The sequence below is a fragment of the Narcine bancroftii genome, chromosome 1 (assembly GCF_036971445.1).
Source record: "Narcine bancroftii isolate sNarBan1 chromosome 1, sNarBan1.hap1, whole genome shotgun sequence".
Lineage (NCBI taxonomy): Eukaryota > Metazoa > Chordata > Chondrichthyes > Torpediniformes > Narcinidae > Narcine > Narcine bancroftii.
This window is the reverse complement of record NC_091469.1, coordinates 95,361,491-95,381,343: the sequence shown is the minus strand read 5'-3', so window position 1 is coordinate 95,381,343 and position 19,853 is coordinate 95,361,491. Positions and strand designations below refer to the sequence as shown.

General features: G+C 37.1%; 1 long non-coding RNA gene across 1 annotated transcript in view; it reads right to left on the bottom strand.

The window, feature by feature from the left end:
- The window catches only part of LOC138761140 (uncharacterized), a 91,160-nt gene extending 72,307 nt beyond the window's left edge, over positions 1–18,853 (bottom strand). Inside the window, exon 1 of the long non-coding RNA XR_011356139.1 lies at positions 18,757–18,853. This is a non-coding gene — a long non-coding RNA (uncharacterized lncRNA). The remainder of the gene's footprint in view (positions 1–18,756) is intronic.
- Between the last annotated feature and the right edge of the window lie 1,000 nt (positions 18,854–19,853).

The window sequence follows — 19,853 nt, the reverse complement described above, 5'->3', positions numbered from 1 at the left end:
CCTCCGCGTGTGTCAGGTCCACCAGACACAGTTGCGGGGTTGTGCGGAGTAATCAGAAGATGCTGCTTGGCATTCTCATCCGCCCACCCGGCATTAAAAGCGCACGTATTTGAGTCGGCCAGGTGGACAACAGTACCGGATACATATTGCGACCAAAAGGTAGGCGCCGGTGTCATACTGATCCGACCAGGAGTTTGTTGTGACTTGGGAGCTGGATCTGTGACTCCGTGGTTTCATTTTGGTGAGTAGGCCTCAATTCTTCAGCACTCTTGTAAGGTAGTTACTCCTGTAATTGAGCTTTTGGTTTCTTCATATTAGTAGTCATTTTCTTCCTTCAATCTTCAGACACCTTTAAAGACTCTTTTTAAAACTTTCCAAGTTTTAAAAATCGGATATTAATTAGTCCAACTGGGGAGAGGTCGAATTACACGACTTCTTCCTATGCCATCATGCCACACCTCAGTCTCAGGTCCATCAGTTTATATTTAAGTGGGACTCTGGTTTATTACAGAGATATAACATGCCTGTTTTAAAACATTTCAGATGCAAGGATCGACAATGAGATAGACAACAGACTCGCCAAGGCAAATAGCGCCTTTGGAAGACTACACAAAAGAGTCTGGAAAAACAACCAACTGAAAAACCGCACAAAGATTAGCATATACAGAGCCGTTGTCATACCCACACTCCTGTTCGGCTCTGAATCATGGGTCCTCTACCGGCATCACCAATGGCTCCTAGAACGCTTCCACCAGCGTTGTCTCCGCTCCATTCTCAACATTCAATGGAGCGACTTCATCAGCAACATCGAAGTACTCAAGATGGCAGAGGCCGACAGCATCGAATCCACACTGCTGAAGATCCAACTGCGCTGGGTAGGTCACGTCTCCAGAATGGATGTCCATCGCCTTCCCAAGATCATGTTATATGGCGAGCTCTCCACTGGTCACCGAGACAGAGGTGCACCAAAGAAGGACTGCCTAAAGAAATCTCTTGGTGCCTGCCACATTGACCACTGCCAGTGGGCTGATATCGCCTCAAACCGTGCATCTTGGTGCCTCACAGTTCGGCGGGCAGCAACCTCCTTTGAAGAAGACTGCAGAGCCCACCTCACTGACAAAAGACAAAGAAGGAAAAACCCAACACCCAACCCCAACCAACCAATTTTCCCTTGCAACCACTGCAACCGTGTCTGCCTGTCCCGCATCAGACTTGTCAGCAACAAACGAGCCTGCAGCTGATGTGGTCATAACCCCTCCATAAATCCTCGTCCGTGAAGCCAAGCCAAAAAAAAATTAGGGATTTGGATTAAAAGGAATTCTGCTATAGGTAAGATATCAATTCAAGCTCCATTATATCAAAATAGGGTTATTCCTTTTTAAATGAATAATAGATATTTAAAGGCATGGGAATCTGAAGGTACAAAGGTGATGGAAGATTGTTTTGAAGGACAGTTTCTTTCTTTTAATTGACTTAGATAAAAATTTGGAATATCAGATAATTCTTTACTTGTATATTATCAAGTTTGAGATTTGGTAAGGGATAATTATGGAAGAGAAATGAAATTACCTGAATTAACAAAATTTGAGTTTTTGATTTTGCATATGTTAAAAAAGGGTTTTATATCTGATATGTATGCTTTGTTACAAAATAATATGGATAAACCAAATTTAAATAAATCTAGAAATAAATGGGAAGGCAATTTAGTTTATGATATACCTCAAGAGGATTGGGAAGTAATGTGCCAAGATGGGGTGACTAAATTACTTAATGTAAGATAGTGTTTGGTTAATTATAATTTTTTACATCAGTTGTATTTGACCCCTGAGAAACTGAAAAAAATATGGATTCAGTAATTCAGATTTATGTTTTAGATATGGACTATACTGGTACATTTTTACATGCAGTTTGGCTTTGTGATAAAGTCTAACCATTTTGGGAAAAAAATGAGAGTATTTTTGAAAAGTTATTTAGGATTAAATTGCCATTGGATCCAGATTTTTTTGTTTGCTGGGTTATCTTGTTTCACTGACTGGTTTGGGGTTGGACAAGTTTCCGATAGCTTTTGTTTGTCTAGCATTAGCAGTAGCATGGAAGTGTATTGCGATTACTTGGAAAGATGATGTAGAAGTAAATACAAATTTTTGGCTCAATGAATTGAGATCTTGTATTTATATGGAAAATATAACATAACTTACATGACAACTATTCTTTTTTTGTTCAAGTGTGGTCACCTTATTTGGAATGTATGCGTTTAAAAATATCTTAAGATATTATAGAGTTTATGTTTGAGCTGGTTGATATATATATATTTTTTGCTCCCCTTGCGGGGCATGCTAAGGGTGGGAGGGAAAGTGGGGTGGGTTTATATTGTTTTAGTTTAGCTTATTTTGTTATTATTTTTATGTATCATTTTTATGTAATTTGAAAATCTTAAATAGTTTTAAAAAAACATCTTTATGAACTGCACTGACATCAGTCCTCTTTATGTACTACACTGACATCACTCACCTTTAAAAACCACGCTGACATCACTCCCCTTTATTAATCACACTGACATCAGCCCCCATTATGAAGCTCGCTGACATCAGTCACCTCTATGTAGCGCACTGACATCACTCAACTTTATAAAGCGCACTGACATTACTCCCCATTATGAAATGTGCTGACATCTCTCACCTTTATGAAGCACACTGAATTCAATCTCCCCTTTATGTAGCATGCTGTCATCATTCCCTATTATGAAGCGCAATGAAAGCACTCACCTCTATGTAGCGCACTGACATCACTCAAATTTATAAAGCGTGCTGACATCACTCCCCTTTATGAAGCGAACTGACACCAGTCCCATTTCTGTAGCGCGCTGACATCACTCACCTTTATAAAGCGTGCTGACATTACTCCCCTTTATGAAGTGCACTGACATCAGCCCCATTTATGAAACACACTGACATCACTCATCTTTATGAAACACACTGACATCGGTCCCCTTTATTTAACGTCCTGACATCAATCACCTTTACAAAATGTACTGCTATCACACCCCTTTATGAAGCGCATTGACATCACTCATCATTATGAAGTGCACTGACATCAGTCCCCTTTATAGAGTGTACTGAATTCATTCCCCATTATGTAGCATGAAGACATCACATCTATGTAGCACACTGACCACACAAATTTGTAAAGCATGATGACATCACTCCCCTTTATGAAGCGCACTGACATCACTCACCATTATGAAGCACACTGACATCACTTATCTTTATAAAGTACACTTTCATCAATCCCCTTTATGTAGCACACTGATATCACTCAAATTTATAAAGCATGGGGGCGTGGCAAGATGGCGTAGAACAAAGACAATGGTCTGTCTCTCCCTGGCAGGATTAATTAATGTCTGAGTTATAAAGACTGTTCAAAATGTTTAAAAGTGTATTAAATGTATTATTTAGTGTTGACGCTGAAAAATGAAGAAAGGAAGAGGTCAGAATCAAAAGAAGTTAAATATTAAAGTTGTGGGAAAGAGTGAAAAAACTGGGCCTACCAAACTGAAGAAGCACCAGGATCGATTAACCATGGAATCCAAGCCTCAGAGGACATCTCCAGATGAACTTGGAAGAAGATTGCTGTCTCCGAAAACTCAACTGACTAAAGATGGTGCCAACATCGACCAGGACATTCGCGAGAGCAGTGCCATTAGCATGGCCGAGGGTGGTGAGTATAGCGGGGCCGTACAAGGGTATGGGTGGGACAGCACTATAGGTAATGTTCCAATGTGCGCTGATGTGCCAGCGAGTGTATGCTATCATGCAATTGGCCCAATGCGCATGCGCCCCATGTCGCATTTTCGTGAGGTCCTAGATCAGTTTTGTGCTGCGGGGGGGCCTGCTCCTCGACAGGCTGAAGAAGTTGGTCTGAAGTGGACTGGGGTTCAGACCCGCAGCAGATCGGCAAGAGAGGACGTTTTAATACCTGAAGATGATGAAGAAGAGCAAATTGAATGTTTTGATGAAGAAGATCAGGAACTGTTATTAATGGCAGCTGAAGCAATGGAAGGTAGGCCTCAAACTACAACTACAAAAATGGCTTCTCCTTTTAAGTCTGTTGCTTCACCTACTTCAAATCCTTCACCTGGACCTGATGTAGTTACAATGTTTGAGGAGTTAACAAAACAGAATGAAAATATTATGACTTATATAACTACTGGTTTTCATAACATTGATGAACAATTTGTTGAAGTGAAAGGCAAAATATCTGATGTGCATGGAGAAATTGCTGCTATCAAAGAGGATATTAATGAGTGTTTGATTGCAGTAGATGAAGTACAGGAAAGATGTAAAAATGATGAGGATAGAATGGACCAAGTGGAAGAATCAGTATCTGGTTGGGATATGCAGAAGAGTATGATTATGCAAAAAAATTGACTCTCTGGAAAATCAAAATCAAAGAAATAATGTTAAGATAATTGGACTACCAGAAGATGTTGAAGTTCAAGATCCTACAAATTTTTTTCGTAAATGGATTCCAGAAGTATTAGGGACGGAAGCATTTCTAGATGGATTGGAACTGGACAGGGCCCACTGAGCGTTGAGAAGAAAGCCTTTCCCAGGACAACTTCTGAGAACAGTTTTACTTAGATGTTTAAGATATCAAGATCAGGAGACGATTTTGCATCTTAAGCTCGAATTCATCAGAATCCAATAATGGTTCAAGGTAGTAGAGTTTCCATTTATGAGAATTTAAGTCAGGAGGTTATACAGTTGTGTAAGGATTTTAGTCAAGCTAAGACAATGTTGTGGCAGAAGGGTTATAGGTCGACATTTAGATATTCTGCTATTCTGAAAGTGTTCTAAGGGCCATTGCAATTTCAATTTTTTGAGAAAGGTCAAGATGCTTTAATCTTCGCTAATTTTTTACCAGATAACAAGTTGAGTTTTGATCTCTCCAAGAAGCCAGCAGTTAACGTTCCTAAAGTCAAGAACGGAAATGAGAGTGAACTGCAGAAGATGGAGATGCTACAGCTGGTTAATGTGACGGAAGATATTATAAAGCAGACTGAACAATGATTTTATGAACCTTTTTCTATTTTCTTTTAGAAGTCTCGCCGGGGAGAGGTCGATGACCCCACTAAATTCGAAGTCATCTGCCACTAGGGGTATCGACCACACCCAGTTGATCAGGGGGGTACTGCTTTGCAGTTTGGGGGGGGGGTTGGAGGGGAATTTTTGTCTTTGTATTTTTAGTTGTTGGGTTAGTAAGTAAGGGGGGGAAGTTTTAGTTGTTTTTTTTTCTTTTGGGGATTTTTATTAGTTTTAGAGGGGGAGCTCTAAATTTAATAATGATATTGGTCAGTAAGAAGACACTTTTAATGGATCTCTATCTTTCTTTGAAATAACGTCCTTGAAAACAATTCTGGAAATGAACCCATTTCAGTTGCCTGTTTCAAAACTTCCATTAAAGTCATTATATTCTTTATAAAATTCTGCTGTAAACCCATCTTCACCCGGGTACTTTCCTCCCAGCATTGATTGCAGTGCTTTGTTAAGTGCCACTCTCTAGGTGATAATGAGCAATCTGAATTGAGCAACGTTTAATGTTAAGGGGTTAAATCACCCGATAAAGCGGAAACGTGTATTGGATTATATCAAAAAGTTGAAGGTGGATATAGCATTTTTGAAAGAAACTCATTTAACTGAGAAGGAACGTTTGAAATTGAAGAGATTGGTTAGGACATGTGATTGCTTCATCTTTTAATTCCAAGGCCAGAGTAGTAGCTATTTTGGTAAATAAGAAAGTACTGTTTCTATGGGAATTTTTTTTGTTAATGGTGGTAGGATTTTGGTAGTGAATTGCAAAATAATAAGATACATTTATCTAAGTTAAAATTACGATATGATATTTTGCAATCATATAAATATGAAAAAATGATTCAAAGATCAAAACAACGTTATTACAAGTTAGGTGAAAGAGCACATAAGGTTTTGGCTTGGTAATTAAAAATGGAACAAGCATCAAGAAACATTAATTCAATTAGGAACGATTCAGAGATAAACCTCAGGAAATTAATGAGGAATTTTTTAGATTTTATAATGAAATTTATAAATCTGAAAATTCTTTATAAAATTCTGCTGTAAAATACTGAGCAAATTGATTTGTTTTTGGCTAATTTAAATTTGCCATCATTGACTGGGAAGGATATTAATGACTTAGATAGTCCTTTTATGGAATTGGAATTAAGGAAGCACTGCAATCAATGCTGGGAGGTAAGTACCCGGGTGAAGATGGGTTTACAGAAGAATTTTATAAAGAATTTAATGATTTTAATGGAAGTTTTGAAACAGGCAACTGAAATGGGTTCATTTCCAAAATTGTTTTCAAGGACGTTATTCCAAAGAAAGATAGAGATCCATTAAAAGTGTCTTCTTACTGACCAATATCATTATTAAATGTAGATTATAAAATTGTTGTGAAAGTATTAGCTAATAGATTGACTAATTATTTCCCAAAATTAGTACATGTTGACAAAGCTGGATTTATAAAAGGTTGATATTCAGTTGATAATATTACTAAATTAATTTCTATAATTAATGCTGCTAGACAACAAGCTAATCAACCAGTGATAGTGGCGTTGGATGTGGAAGAGGCTTTTGATAGGGTTGAGTGGAAAATTTTATTTAAGGTTTTAGAAAAAAATCAATTTGGACAGCTCTTTACTACCTGGGTTAAAGCTTTATATATTAATCCTGCAGCAGAAATAATGATGAATGGTCTGATTTCATCGGCTTTTACATTATCTCGATCAACTAGACAAGATTGTCCTCTTTCACCAGCATTGTTTGCTTTGGTAATAAAATCTTTAGCTCAAGCTATTAGACAATATTTGGATATTAAAGATATCAAAGTAGGTGAACAAGAGTATAAGATTAATTTGTTTGTTGATGACATCTTAATATATTTAACATATCCTAAAGAATCTTTGAGGGTGCTGCAAAATGTATTAAATCAGTATGGTATATTGTCAGATTATAAGGTTAACTTGGAGAAGAGTGAAATATTGCTGATATCAGGTGAGGACTATTTAGATTGTAGACAGACTACTAAATTTAAATAGTCCAATAAGATTAAATATTTAGGAGTTATAGTTAATAAAGAATATCAGGACTTGTATATTTTGAATTATATATCTCTGTTGAATAAGATTAAAATTGATTTACGGAAATGGAAAGATTTGCCATTATCTTTAATTGGGAGAGTAAATGGTATAAAAATGAATATTTATCCTCGTATACAATATCTTTTTCAATCTATTCCATGTGTGATACTGAAGAAATTTTTAAAAGAATTAAATAAAGTAATTTGGTTATTTTTATGGAAGGGTAAATTGTCTAGGGTTTCTATGCATAAATTAACATGGCGATACGAATGGGGAGGATTTCAATTACCACATTTTCAAAACTGTTATGAACTGCATTAATAGGTTGTTTGATGTTCAACAACCACCTGTCTGGGCTAAAGTTGAATTGGATCAAATTTCTGAAAAAGAAATGAATCAATTTATTTATAAATGGAATCCTTTATTGTTACAAAAATATAAATTTCCAGTATTAAGACATATATTGGATATTTGGTATAAGGAGGATCAACTTATAGGCTCAAAAGGGAAAATTTCAATTAAATCACCGCTATATCAGAATAAACTAATTCTGTTTTCTTTAAACAATTTTTATTTGAAAAATTGGGAATTGAAAGGAATTAGTATTACACAAGATTGTTTTGAGATGGATAAATTTTCTACATTTAATAGATTGCAAGAGAAATTTGGTATTTCTGCAAATTCTATTTTTGCTTATTATCAAGTTCGAAATTTTTTGCGAATACAATTTGGTAAGGAATTAATTTTACCAAGTCAATCTAAGTTTGAGATTTTAAAGGTTGACAAGAAAACGTAGGATTTATATTGGATATATACAGGTTGTTGCAAGAAAAGATGGATAAAGTTGGGCTATATATGACAAAAGAGAAATGGGAGAAAGATTTAGATATTGAATTGTCTTGGGAGGAATGGTCAAATATGTATATTGATAGTGTTACAAAATTAGTTAATGTGAAATATAGTATAGTTAATTATAATTTTATTCATCAATTACATTTGACTCCTGAGAAGTTGAAGAAATATAGATTTAGTTTAACAGATTTGCATTTTAGATGTGGAGAAAAGACATACTTTTAAGCATTTTGAATGGACATGTAAGAAAGTTAAATCCTTTTGGGAGAAAGTTATTAAATTTTTGAGTGATTTATTTAAAAGTCATTTGCAAATAGATCCAATGATGTGTTTATTGGGTTACATGAATGCTATTACTTTGGGATTGGCTGATAAGCCACAATTGGCATTTTTGCAGTTAGGGTTAGCGGTTGCAAGAAAATGTATAGCAATAACTTGGAAAAATAATGTGGAATTGAATATACAAAGATGGCGTAATGAACTGAAATCATGTTTATATTTGGAAAAAATTTGCAAAATAATTATTTTTTTTGTTAAAATGTGGAATTTATATTTGGATTTTATGGCTATTGATCTTAAGTAAACATTATATAAAGAGTTGGCATGTTGATTAATTAATTTTAAATGTATAATTTTTTGTAAGGCTCTAAGGGGTGGGGGAGAGGGTTAAGATAGTGTAGCTACTAGAGGGAGGGAAGGGGGTGGGGGGATATTACCATTATTTTTATTTTTTTAATATATTTTTTCTTTTCTTGTTTTATATATCCATATTTTTGTATATTTGTATTTTCTTTCTTTATCATATTTTATAAAATTCTTAAATAACATTTTCAAAAAAAATTATAAAGCGTGCTGTCACCACTCCCCTTTATGAAGCACATTGACATCACTCACCTTTATGAATCTCACCGACACCAGTCCCCTTCATAAAGTGCACTGAATTCAGTCCCCTTTATGTAGCATGCTGACATCACTCACCTCTATGTACTGCATTAACATCACTCAAATTTATAAAGCACACTGACATCACTCCACTTTATGAAACAGACTGACAGCAGTCCCTTTTCTGACATCATGCACCTTTATGAAGGGCACTGCATCACTTCCCTTTACGAAGCGCACTGACATCACTCAACTTTATGAAGTACGCTGACATCACTCACCCCCTTTAAAAACTGCACTGACATCACTTCCCTTTATGAAGCACATTGACATCAGCCCCCTTTATGAAGCACATTAACATCAGTCACCTTTATAAAGTGCACTGAATTCAGTCCCCTTTATATAACGTGCTGACATCAGTCCCCATTATGTAATGTGCTGACATCACTCTCCTTTATGAAGTGAGCTGACATCATTCATCTTTATGAAGCACAATGACATCACTCAATTTTATAAAGCACGATAAAATCACTCCCCTTTTTGAAGAGCCCTGACACCAGTCCCCTTTATGTGGTATGCTGACATCACTCACATTGATAAAGCGCCCTGACATCAATCCCCTTTATGAAGCGCAATGATATCAAGCACCTTTATGAAGTGCACTGACATCAGTTCCCTTTATGTAGTGCACTGAGATAAATTAACTTTAAAAAGCAGACTGATATCACTCCCCTTTATGATGCAGACTGACATCAGTCACCTTTATGAAATGCATTGTACTCATTCCCTTTCATGTAAAGTGCTGACATCACTCCCCATTATGTACCGTGCTGACATCACTTCCCATTATAAAGTGCACTGAATTCAGTCCCCTTTATGAAGCACGCTGACATCACTCACATTTATGAAGCACACTGACATCACTCAACTTTATAAAGTGGGGGGTGTGGCAAGATGGCGCAGAGTCTAGACGTGCAATCTCGACCTCTCTGCCCAGACTTTTAAATACCTGTTTTTTAACACTTTGTTTTCAAGTTTAAACTTTTTAAATTTTAGTTTAAAGTATTAAGGAATTATTATGGCCACTAATGGTAAAAAGACTGAACCTCAAGTTCATAAGAAGTTGCATTTTCAAAGTGCTGAAGATTTGGGGCCTTGACAACTTGATACAGCCCCAGGCTCAATCTCTTCATTGTCTAAACCCCAAAGATTGCCTGTGGGGGCTGAAAAAAAAACTGTTACTCACCAAATGAAGGATGGTGCTGGAATTACCCATTCTCCAGAAGAAGGTGCGTGTTCCCAAGAAGTGGACCCCGATTTGGAAAGCCTTTCGATTTCAATGGAGGGAGCACACAGAAAGACAACTCCATTGTTGGAAATGCATCAGGTAGTATTTCAATCTGAAGAAATCGTTTTTATTCGTGAATTGATGAAAAAACAACGAGATAAGGGGGAAGACCAGCGGTGACTCCCTGAGGAAGTCGGAGTGCTGTCACTGGGAGTCCAGACCAGCAGTAAAAAATTTTAAATGCCTTCTGTTGAGTTGTAGCAGGAGCTGCAGTTACCTTGTTCTGCCACTATTTCAGAGAGAGCAGAGCTGAGCTTCACTGAATCACAGTGTATGCAATTAAGTGAAGTTATTCAAGATGTTATAAAACCTTTGTTGACACCTCAAATGAATGAAATGGCTCAAATGAATGCTGGTATAAGTTCAGAATTAAATATGGTTAAGACACATGTGGATGCATCTTATGAAGAATTTTTAAAAATTCAGACTGCTTTTTTGGACTGTTAACAACAAGTGACTTCTAACACAGAAAAAGTGTTGAAGGTGGAAAAATCAATCATAGAATTAGGAGAACGTGAGAAGGAGCTAGAAAGAAAAAAATAGATTAGTTGGAGAATCAAAGCAGAAGGAATAATGTGAAAATTGTTGGTTTGCCAGAAGGTATAGAAGGACAAGATCCTCTTTGTTTCTTTAAAGACTGGATTCCGCAAATATTAGGGCAAGAATTTTTCTCTGGGGGATTGGTACTGGAAAGAGTCCATAGAGCTTTAAGAAGAACACCATCAGCTGGTCAACCAATGAGACTGGTAATAATTCGATGTTTGACTTATTTGGACAGAGAAGCAATACTTCGACTTGCAGTACAAAATGCGAGACAATGACAAATCCCATTATTGATTCAGAATAGCAGAGTCTTTTTTTGTCCTAATTTGAGTCAAGAGGTCATTCAACATCAACGTTGATTCAATCCAGTTAAAGAAGTTTTGTGGCGTAAAGGTTATGTCTACTTTTCGTTACCCTGCAGTATTGAAGGTGTTTTACGGAGACTATCAATTTTGGTTTTTTGAAACTGATTGTGAAGCAATGATTTTTGCTGATTCATTGCCAGATATAAGAGGACAAAGACGAAGTCCACCATTATCGCCTAAAGAAAAATCTGGTTGCTCTGGAAAAGGAAGAAATGGCAGAAATGGGAAAAACGGGAATGGAAAGAGTTCAACTTCTTCTGAAATGGGATCTTCGTGATTGGAATCTTCTGGATGAAAAGAAGAATTTTCTTATTCTATTTTTTCTTTTGTTATTATGATATTTTGATGTTATTCATTGTTTGGCTGGGGAGGGAGAGATTTGCACTAAGTTTTTACTAGTCATCTAGACAATGAAGAGATTGGGTGACCCACACCCAATTTTTGTTTAGGGAATTACTACCTTATGGTAGTATTTTTTGGGGGGGGGGGAATTTTCTTTTTTTTCTTTATTTTTTTAGTTTTTAATTTGTGATTTTTTTCATTGGAGGGCCTATATACATTGATTTGAGTTTTTATATAAAGATATTATTGGTATTTATTAATAATAGTAGATATGTCAAAGTTGAGGTTTGCCAGTTTTAATGTTCGAGGATTAAATAGTTTGATTAAGCGTAAGCGAGTCTTGGCGTATATTAAGAAAATAAAAATTGATATTTCCTTTTTACAAGAAACACATTTGAATGTGAAGGAAAGCGTGAAATTAAAAAGGGACTGGATTGGGCATGTATATTCTTCTTCATTTAATTTGAGAGCTAAAGGTGTAGCAATTTTGATGCATAAAATTTATCTTTTGAATTACAATCAATGGAGGAAAAGGCAAGATGTATTCTCAAATTGAATTGTAAGATTTTTAGTGAATTTTGGACTTTAATCCAATGTTGTTAAAAAATATGGAATTTATTGATTTTTTGAAAAAACAAATTAATTTTTTTGAAAGAAAATTCTAACTCTGTTCAAAGTAAGTTTGTATTATGGGATGCTATGAAAGCCTATTTGAGAGGACAAATAATTAGTTATACTTCAAAAATAAAAAAAAATCGATTAAATCAGAGTCTTCAATTAGAGAAACAGATCGATGAGTTAGAAAAGGAATTCCAGAAAGATGTTGCAAAAAATCAGAAAATAGAATTATCTAGGCTGAAATTGAAATATAATACTTTGCAATCTTATCAGTTTGAATGTGTGATTAATAGGACTAAACAATGGTATTATGAATGGGGAGAGAAAGCTCATAAGGTATTGGCGTGGCAATTAAAGAAAGAACAGATATCGAGGACTATTAATGCTGTTAGATGGAATTCTCTTATTACTTATAAACATCATGAGATTAATGATGAATTTTATTTATTTTATAAAAAGTTATATACATCTGAAGGAAAACAGGAAACTGGATTGATTGATTTTTTTTTAATCACAGTTGAATTTACCAATGTTAGAGTATGGAGATATACAGGAGTTAGAACACACATGTCAAACTTATTTGGCCCGCAAGATCATTTCAAAAGTGTATTAGAGGTGGCCCGCCCTGCAGCGAGAGCCGATGCTGTTTTTTGGTAATGTCACCCCCACCATCCTCCCCCTTCATTGCACATCCTTCCCCATTGTAACACGAGAAATTGTAACATGAGAAGTCTGTCGATGTCATCAGCCGGCAAGCCAGTTGGAAGGCTCCCCGCGCAACCAGTCACTTCTCCCACCTGTCGAGCGGTGCGGCGGATGGGTGAGCGCCTGTGATTTCCTGTCGGCGTGACAGGCATGGCAGGCTGCGCACGGCCCCCGGGCAGTGCGAGCGCTGCGCGACTGGCACCGGATGGCCCTTCCACAGCACGAGCGCACTTCTCCCGATCGCCACGGCCTTCAGCGCTTGCACCCGCGTGGACCCCAGGGACGGCTGGTTCACGTGAAGAGAGAGATGGTGGCTGTCCACAAAGGCTGATTGGCAGCACGCTGGGCCTGAGTAGGTGGGTAAGCAGGGGTGGGCAGAGGGTGTAGGTGAGGTGTAATGGGCAGTGGAAGTTATGGTGGTGCGAGGGGCAGTTAGAGGGAGGGATGAGTAGAAGGAAGGGTGGATAGGGAAGAGGTAAAAGGGGAGGGGCAGGGCGAGTAGGGGAGGGGTTATTAGAGGGTGAGAGATGGGTAGAGGGAGGAACAGGTTGAGGGGAGAGGCAGTAGAGGGGCGTGTATAGGATGGGGTGGGTAGAGGCAGAGCGAGTGGAGTGAGGGTTGTGTAGAGGTTGGGTAAAGGACTAGTCAGGTAGAGGGATGGTGGGTTGAGGGTGAATAGAGGCCTAGAGCTTGAGGAGTGAGCAGGAAATGCTGAGTCCTGATGTAGGCCAAAATGGACACAGCCTGTGAATGCTGACTACATCTCCACAGGGACCAAATATGTTTCCCTCAGGTCAAACAAAGGGTGAATTTGAGCTACCTACTCCTGACCTGTAACATTATCCTCCTAAAGTTATATCCTAAAGTTTAACATTACATATGTTGAAAGAAGAGAAAACATGCATATGTTTTTGAAAATTTTCAATAAATATTTAGTTTGGCCCTCGACTTAGTCCAAGTTTTTAATTTTGGCCCTCCGTGAATTTGAGTTTGACACCCCTGAGTTAGAAGAACCATTTACTGATTCAGAAATTAAAATGGCTATGCTGGAAATGCTGAACGGTAAATCGCCTGGTGATAATGGATTTTCAGTTGAATTTTATAAATATTTTTATGATGATTTATCTACAGTGTTTTGGGATGTATTACATCAAGTTGGAGAACATTATGAATTACCTGAGTCTTCTTCTAGTGCTTTAATTACAGTAATCCCAAAATAAGATAGGGATCCTTTGAAATTATCTTCATATAGACCAATTTTGTTGTTAAATGTAGATTATAAAATAATAGCTAAAATATTAGCAAATAGATTGGATAAATTTTTACCAAAGTTGATTCATATGGATCAAACAGGTTTTATAAAGAATAGATATGGTTCAGATTACATTTTGTGCTTGATTAGTTTGATTAATAGATTTCGACAATCTTTAGATCACCAGATGGTGATATCTTGAGATGCAGAAAAAGCATTTGATAGAGTTGAATGGAATTTTTTGTTTAAAGTTTTGGAGAAATTTAAGTTTGGTCCTTCTTTTATTGGTTGGATTAGGGCTCTATATAGTAAACCGGTAGCTAGAGTATTGACAAATGGTTTGATTTCGGAATCTTTAAGTTAACTCGATCAACTCATCAAGGTTGTCCTTTATCACCAGGTTTGTTTGCATTAGTGATTGAACCTTTAGCACAGTTGATAAGACAAAATACACGGATACAAGGTATGAAAGTTTTAGACGAGGAGTATAAAATTAATTTATTTGCTGATGATGTATTGGTGTATTTAACAAACACAGCTCAGTCACTTTTGCACTTGAAGGAGTGTTTAATACAATATGGATGTCTTTCTGGATATAAAGTTAATTGGGAAAAAAGTGAAATATTACTGATAAGTGAAGGAGATTATTCAGTTTATAAGAATATTATTAATTTGAAGTGGACAGATCGAATTAAATATCTGGGTATAATTTTGAATGTTAATTATTAATCTTTATATAAATTAAATTATGCTCCGTTAATGAAAAAAAATTAAAACTGATTTGATTAAATGGAAAGATTTACCTATTAATTTAATGGGAAGGATAAATACAATTGATATGAATATCTTTCCGCGTATACAATATTTGTTTCAATCTATTCGGTATTTACTTAATACATTTTTTTTTTCGAGATTTCAATAAAATTGTTAGGGAGTTTTTATGGAGGGGTAAATTTTCGAAAGTAGCTTTGAATAAATTAACTTGGAAATATGAGTTAGGGGGACTACATTTACCACATTTTCAAAATTATTTTGAGGCAGCCCAACTTAAATTTATTAGTTCATTGATGGATTTGGTACGGCCTCCTAGTTGGGCTAAAATTGAGATGGCAAGTATTTCTGAATTTTAAGTACATCATTTTTTGTTTAGGTGGAATATAAATTTGTTACAACAATATAGTGTGCCTATACTAAAACATTTAATGAAGTTATGGATAAAGAAAAATAAAATTATAGGCTCTAGGGGTAAATTATTGGTTTTAACTCCGTTGTATAATAATCAACTTATTTTTTTTTCAATACATAATCAAAATTTATTGCATTGGAGATTTAAAGGTGTGAAATATTTGGGAGATTGTTTTAAAGAGGGTAAGTTTTTATCTTTTAATCAGATGTGGGAAGATTTTGGAATTGATAAGAATTCTTTATTTCTTTATTATCAAATTCGATCTTTGGTAAAATGTATGTTTGGTAGAGATATTCTTTTCTTTGGCTTGGCTTCGCGGACGAAGATTTATGGAGGGGGTAAATGTCCACGTCAGCTGCAGGCTCGTTTGTGGCTGACAAGTCCGATGCGGGACAGGCAGACACGGTTGCAGTGGTTGCAGGGGAAAATTGGTTGGTGGGGTTGGGTGTTGGGTTTTTCCTCCTTTGCCTTTTGTCAGTGAGGTGGGCTCTGCAGTCTTCTTCAAAGGAGGTTGCTGCCCGTGAAACTGTGAGGTGCCAAGATGCACGGTTTGAGGCGATATCAGCCCACTGGCGGTGGTGAATGTGGCAGGCACCAAGAGATTTCATTAGGCAGTCCTTGTACCTTTTCTTTGGTGCACCTCTGTTACGGTGGCCAGTGGAGAGCTCGCCATATAACACGATCTTGGGAAGGCGATGGTCCTCCATTCTGGAGACGTGACCCACCCAGCGCAGCTGGATCTTCAGCAGCGTGGACTCGATGCTGTCGACCTCTGCCATCTCGAGTACTTCGACGTTAGGGATGAAAGCGCTCCAATGAATGTTGAGGATGGAGCGGAGATAACGCTGGTGGAAGCGTTCTAGGAGCCGTAGGTGATGCCGGTAGAGGACCCATGATTCGGAGCCGAACAGGAGTGTGGGTATGACAACGGCTCTGTATACGCTTATCTTTGTGAGGTTTTTCAGTTGGTTGTTTTCCAGACTCTTTTGTGTAGTCTTCCAAAGGCGCTATTTGCCTTGGCGTGTCTGTTGTCTATCTCGTTGTCGATCCTTGCATCTGATGAAATGGTGCAGCCGAGATAGGTAAACTGGTTGACTGTTTTGAGTTTTGTGTGCCCGATGGAGATGTGGGGGGGCTGGTAGTCATGGTGGGGAGCTGGCTGATGGAGGAGCTCAGTTTTCTTCAGGCTGACTTCCAGGCCAAATATTTTGGCAGTTTCCGCAAAACAGGACGTCAAGCGCTGAAGAGCTGGCTCTGAATGGGCAACTAAAGCGGCATGAAAGACCTCCGGTACCGCACAGATGGCAGTCTCTTCAATCTGAGGCGCCTGCAAGCTCACACCAAGACACAAGAGAAACTTGTCCGTGAACTACTCTTTGCAGACGGTAGAGATATCATTTTACCTAAAATGACTAAATTTGAGACTTTTCTAATGAAGGTACCAGAGAAGGGTTATATTTCATTTATGTATCAAATATTGCAGGATGGTATGAATAAAAAGGGTTGGGATAGAACTAAAATTAAATGGGAAGTGGATATTGGTTTTATTTTTTCTAAAGATGATTGCTTAGATATCTGTTATGATAGTGTAACTAGATTGATAAATGTTCGTTATGCAATGATTAATTACAATGTTTACATCAATTATATTTGACACCTGAAAAATTTAAAAAATATGGTTTTAATGAATCAGATTTGTGTTTTAGATGTGGTGATACGGTTGGAACTTTTTTTCATGCTGTTTGGTTATGTATACATATACAATCCTTTTGGAAGAAATTAAATCATTTTTAGAATACCTGTATAAGATTAAAATAGTTTTAGATCCAACAGTATTTTTATTCGGTAGTTTGCAACCTCTGAATTGTTTGGGATTAGATAAATTCCAGTTTGCCTTTGTATATTTAGCTTTATCCATAGCAAAAAAATGTATTGCTAGTACATGGAAAGATACAAATATGATTGATATTAATAGATGGCATAATGAGATGAAATATTGTTTAATAATGGAAAAAATTACATATATTTCACATAATAATTATAATTTTTTAATTAATAAGTGGCTGTTATACTCAGAATATTTACATTTCAATTTATATTGATTAGATTTTAATACGTATATTTTAATTTTTTTCTTTAATATTCTTTCTTTTTTCTTTTTTTATGGCTCTGCTTAGGAGAGTTGGTTGAAGGGAGGGTCTTTTATTTTCTTTTTTTTTCTTTTTTTTCCTATATAAAATAATATTAATGTTCTTGTTTAATTGCAGTATATGTCATATATTATTTGTTTTTTGAACGAATAAATAAAGTTTTTAAAAAAATTTATAAAGTGCGCTGACATCACTCCCCATTATGTAGCGTACTGACATCACTTCCCATTATAAAGTGCACTGATTTCAATCCCCTTTATGAAGCACGCTGACATCACTCACATTTATGAAGGACACTGATATCACTCAACTTTTAAAGTGCGCTGACATCAGTCCCCTTTATGTGGCATGCTGACATCACTATCCTTTATGAAGCACACTGACATCACTCCCCTTTATAAAATGCACTGACATCAGTCCCCTTTATAAAGTCCATTGAATTCAGTCCCCTTTAAGTAGCGCTCTGACATCACTCACCTTTGTAAAGTGCACTAACATCACTCCCTTTCATGTAGTGCACTGACATCACTCCACTCTATGAAGCACAATGACATCAGTCCCCTTTATAAAGTGCACTGACATCACTCCATTTTATGAAAAGCACTGACATCAATCCCCTCTATGAAATGCACTGAAATCACTCCCCTTTATAAAGCACACTGACATCACTCACCTTTATAAAATGCATTGACACCAGTCACATTTATGTAGAGTACTGACATCAATAAAATTTATAAAGTGCGCTGACATCACTCCTCTTCATAAAGTGCATTGAATTCAGTCCCCTTCATGTAGCACGCTGACATCACTCACATCTATGTAGCGCAATGACACCACTCAACTTTTTCAAGCGCGATAACATCACTCCTCTGTATGAAGCACACTGACACCAGTCCCCTTTATGAAGTGCGCTAATATCAAACATCTTTATGAAGTGGACGGACATCAGTCCCCTTTATGTGGTGCGCTGACATCACTCACCTTTAAAAAGTGCGCTGATATCATTCCACTTTATAAAGTGCACTGTCATCCCTCCCCTTTATGAAGCGGACAGACATCAGTCCCCTTTATGAAATGCACTGACATCCCTCCCCTTTTTGAAGTGTACTGACATCACTCACATTTATGAATCGCACTAACATCAGTCCCTTTTATGAAATACATTGATATCACTCCCCTATGTGAAGCACGCTGACATCAGGCATTGACATCCCTCACCTTTATTAAGTACACTGACATCAGCCCCCTTTATGAAGTACACTGACACCAATCCCCTTTATGAACGCGTTGACAACCCTCCCCTTTATGAAGCGCGCTGACATCAATCACGTTTTTGAAGCGTACTGATATCACTCACCTTCCTGAAGTCCACTAACATCAGTCCCTTTTATGAAGTGCGTTGACATCACTCCTCTAATGAATCACGTGGACATCACTCACCTTTATGAAATGCACTGACATCCCTCCCCTCTATGAAACGCGCTGACATCTGTCCCTTTTATGAAGTGTGCTGACATCACTACCCTTTATGAAGCTCACTGACATCAGTCCCCTCTAAGAAACGTGCTGACATCTCTCCCCTTTTTGAAGGGCACTGACATAAGTCCCCTTTATGAAGGGCGCTGACATGTCCCCTTTATGAAGCGCGCTGTCATCACTCACCTATATGGAATGCACTGACATCACTCATCTTTATGTAGCACACTTACATCTCTCTCCTTTATGAAGCGCACTGACATCACTCCCCTTTATTGTGCGAGCTTATATCACTCCTCTTTATGAAGCACGTGATTACTTAAAAGAAAAAAACAGTTGGTAGTTGTCTAATCTCTGATAAGTTGTGTTTCTTGAGCTCTGCAGTTGCTACAACTGAAGACTCAACATTTATTTATTTATCTTTTTATTTTTTTATCTATATTTGTTTGCATGTCACTGTTAGGATTAAGAATAAAGTTAACTGGTATAGGGAACCTTGGTTTTCAAGGGATACTGGCAATTTGGTTAAGAAGAAGTGTATAGCATTTACATGGAACAAGCAGCAAATGAGGTAGTAGAAATGTACAGAAAAGGCAAGAAAATACTCGAGAAGGATATCAGGAAGGCAAAAAGACATGAGGTTGCATTGGCCGACAATGTGAAGGTAAACACGAAGGGTTTCTATAAGTATATTAAGAGTAAATGGATAGTAAGTGACAACATTTGTCAGAAAACTGGCATATGGATGGAAGGGAAACAAAAAGGGTCCCTGAACATATGAAGACTAAGGAGGTGGAAATGCTTGCTACCTTACAGTGATTAAAGGTAGATAAATCACCCAGGCCATATATGATGTTCCCTCAGACCTTGAGGGCGTCTAGTGAAGAAATTGTAAGGGCCCTAGCAGATATATTCAAAATATCTTTATCCTCCAAGGATTGGAGGTTAGCACATGTCCTGTTGTTTAAAAAATGCCTC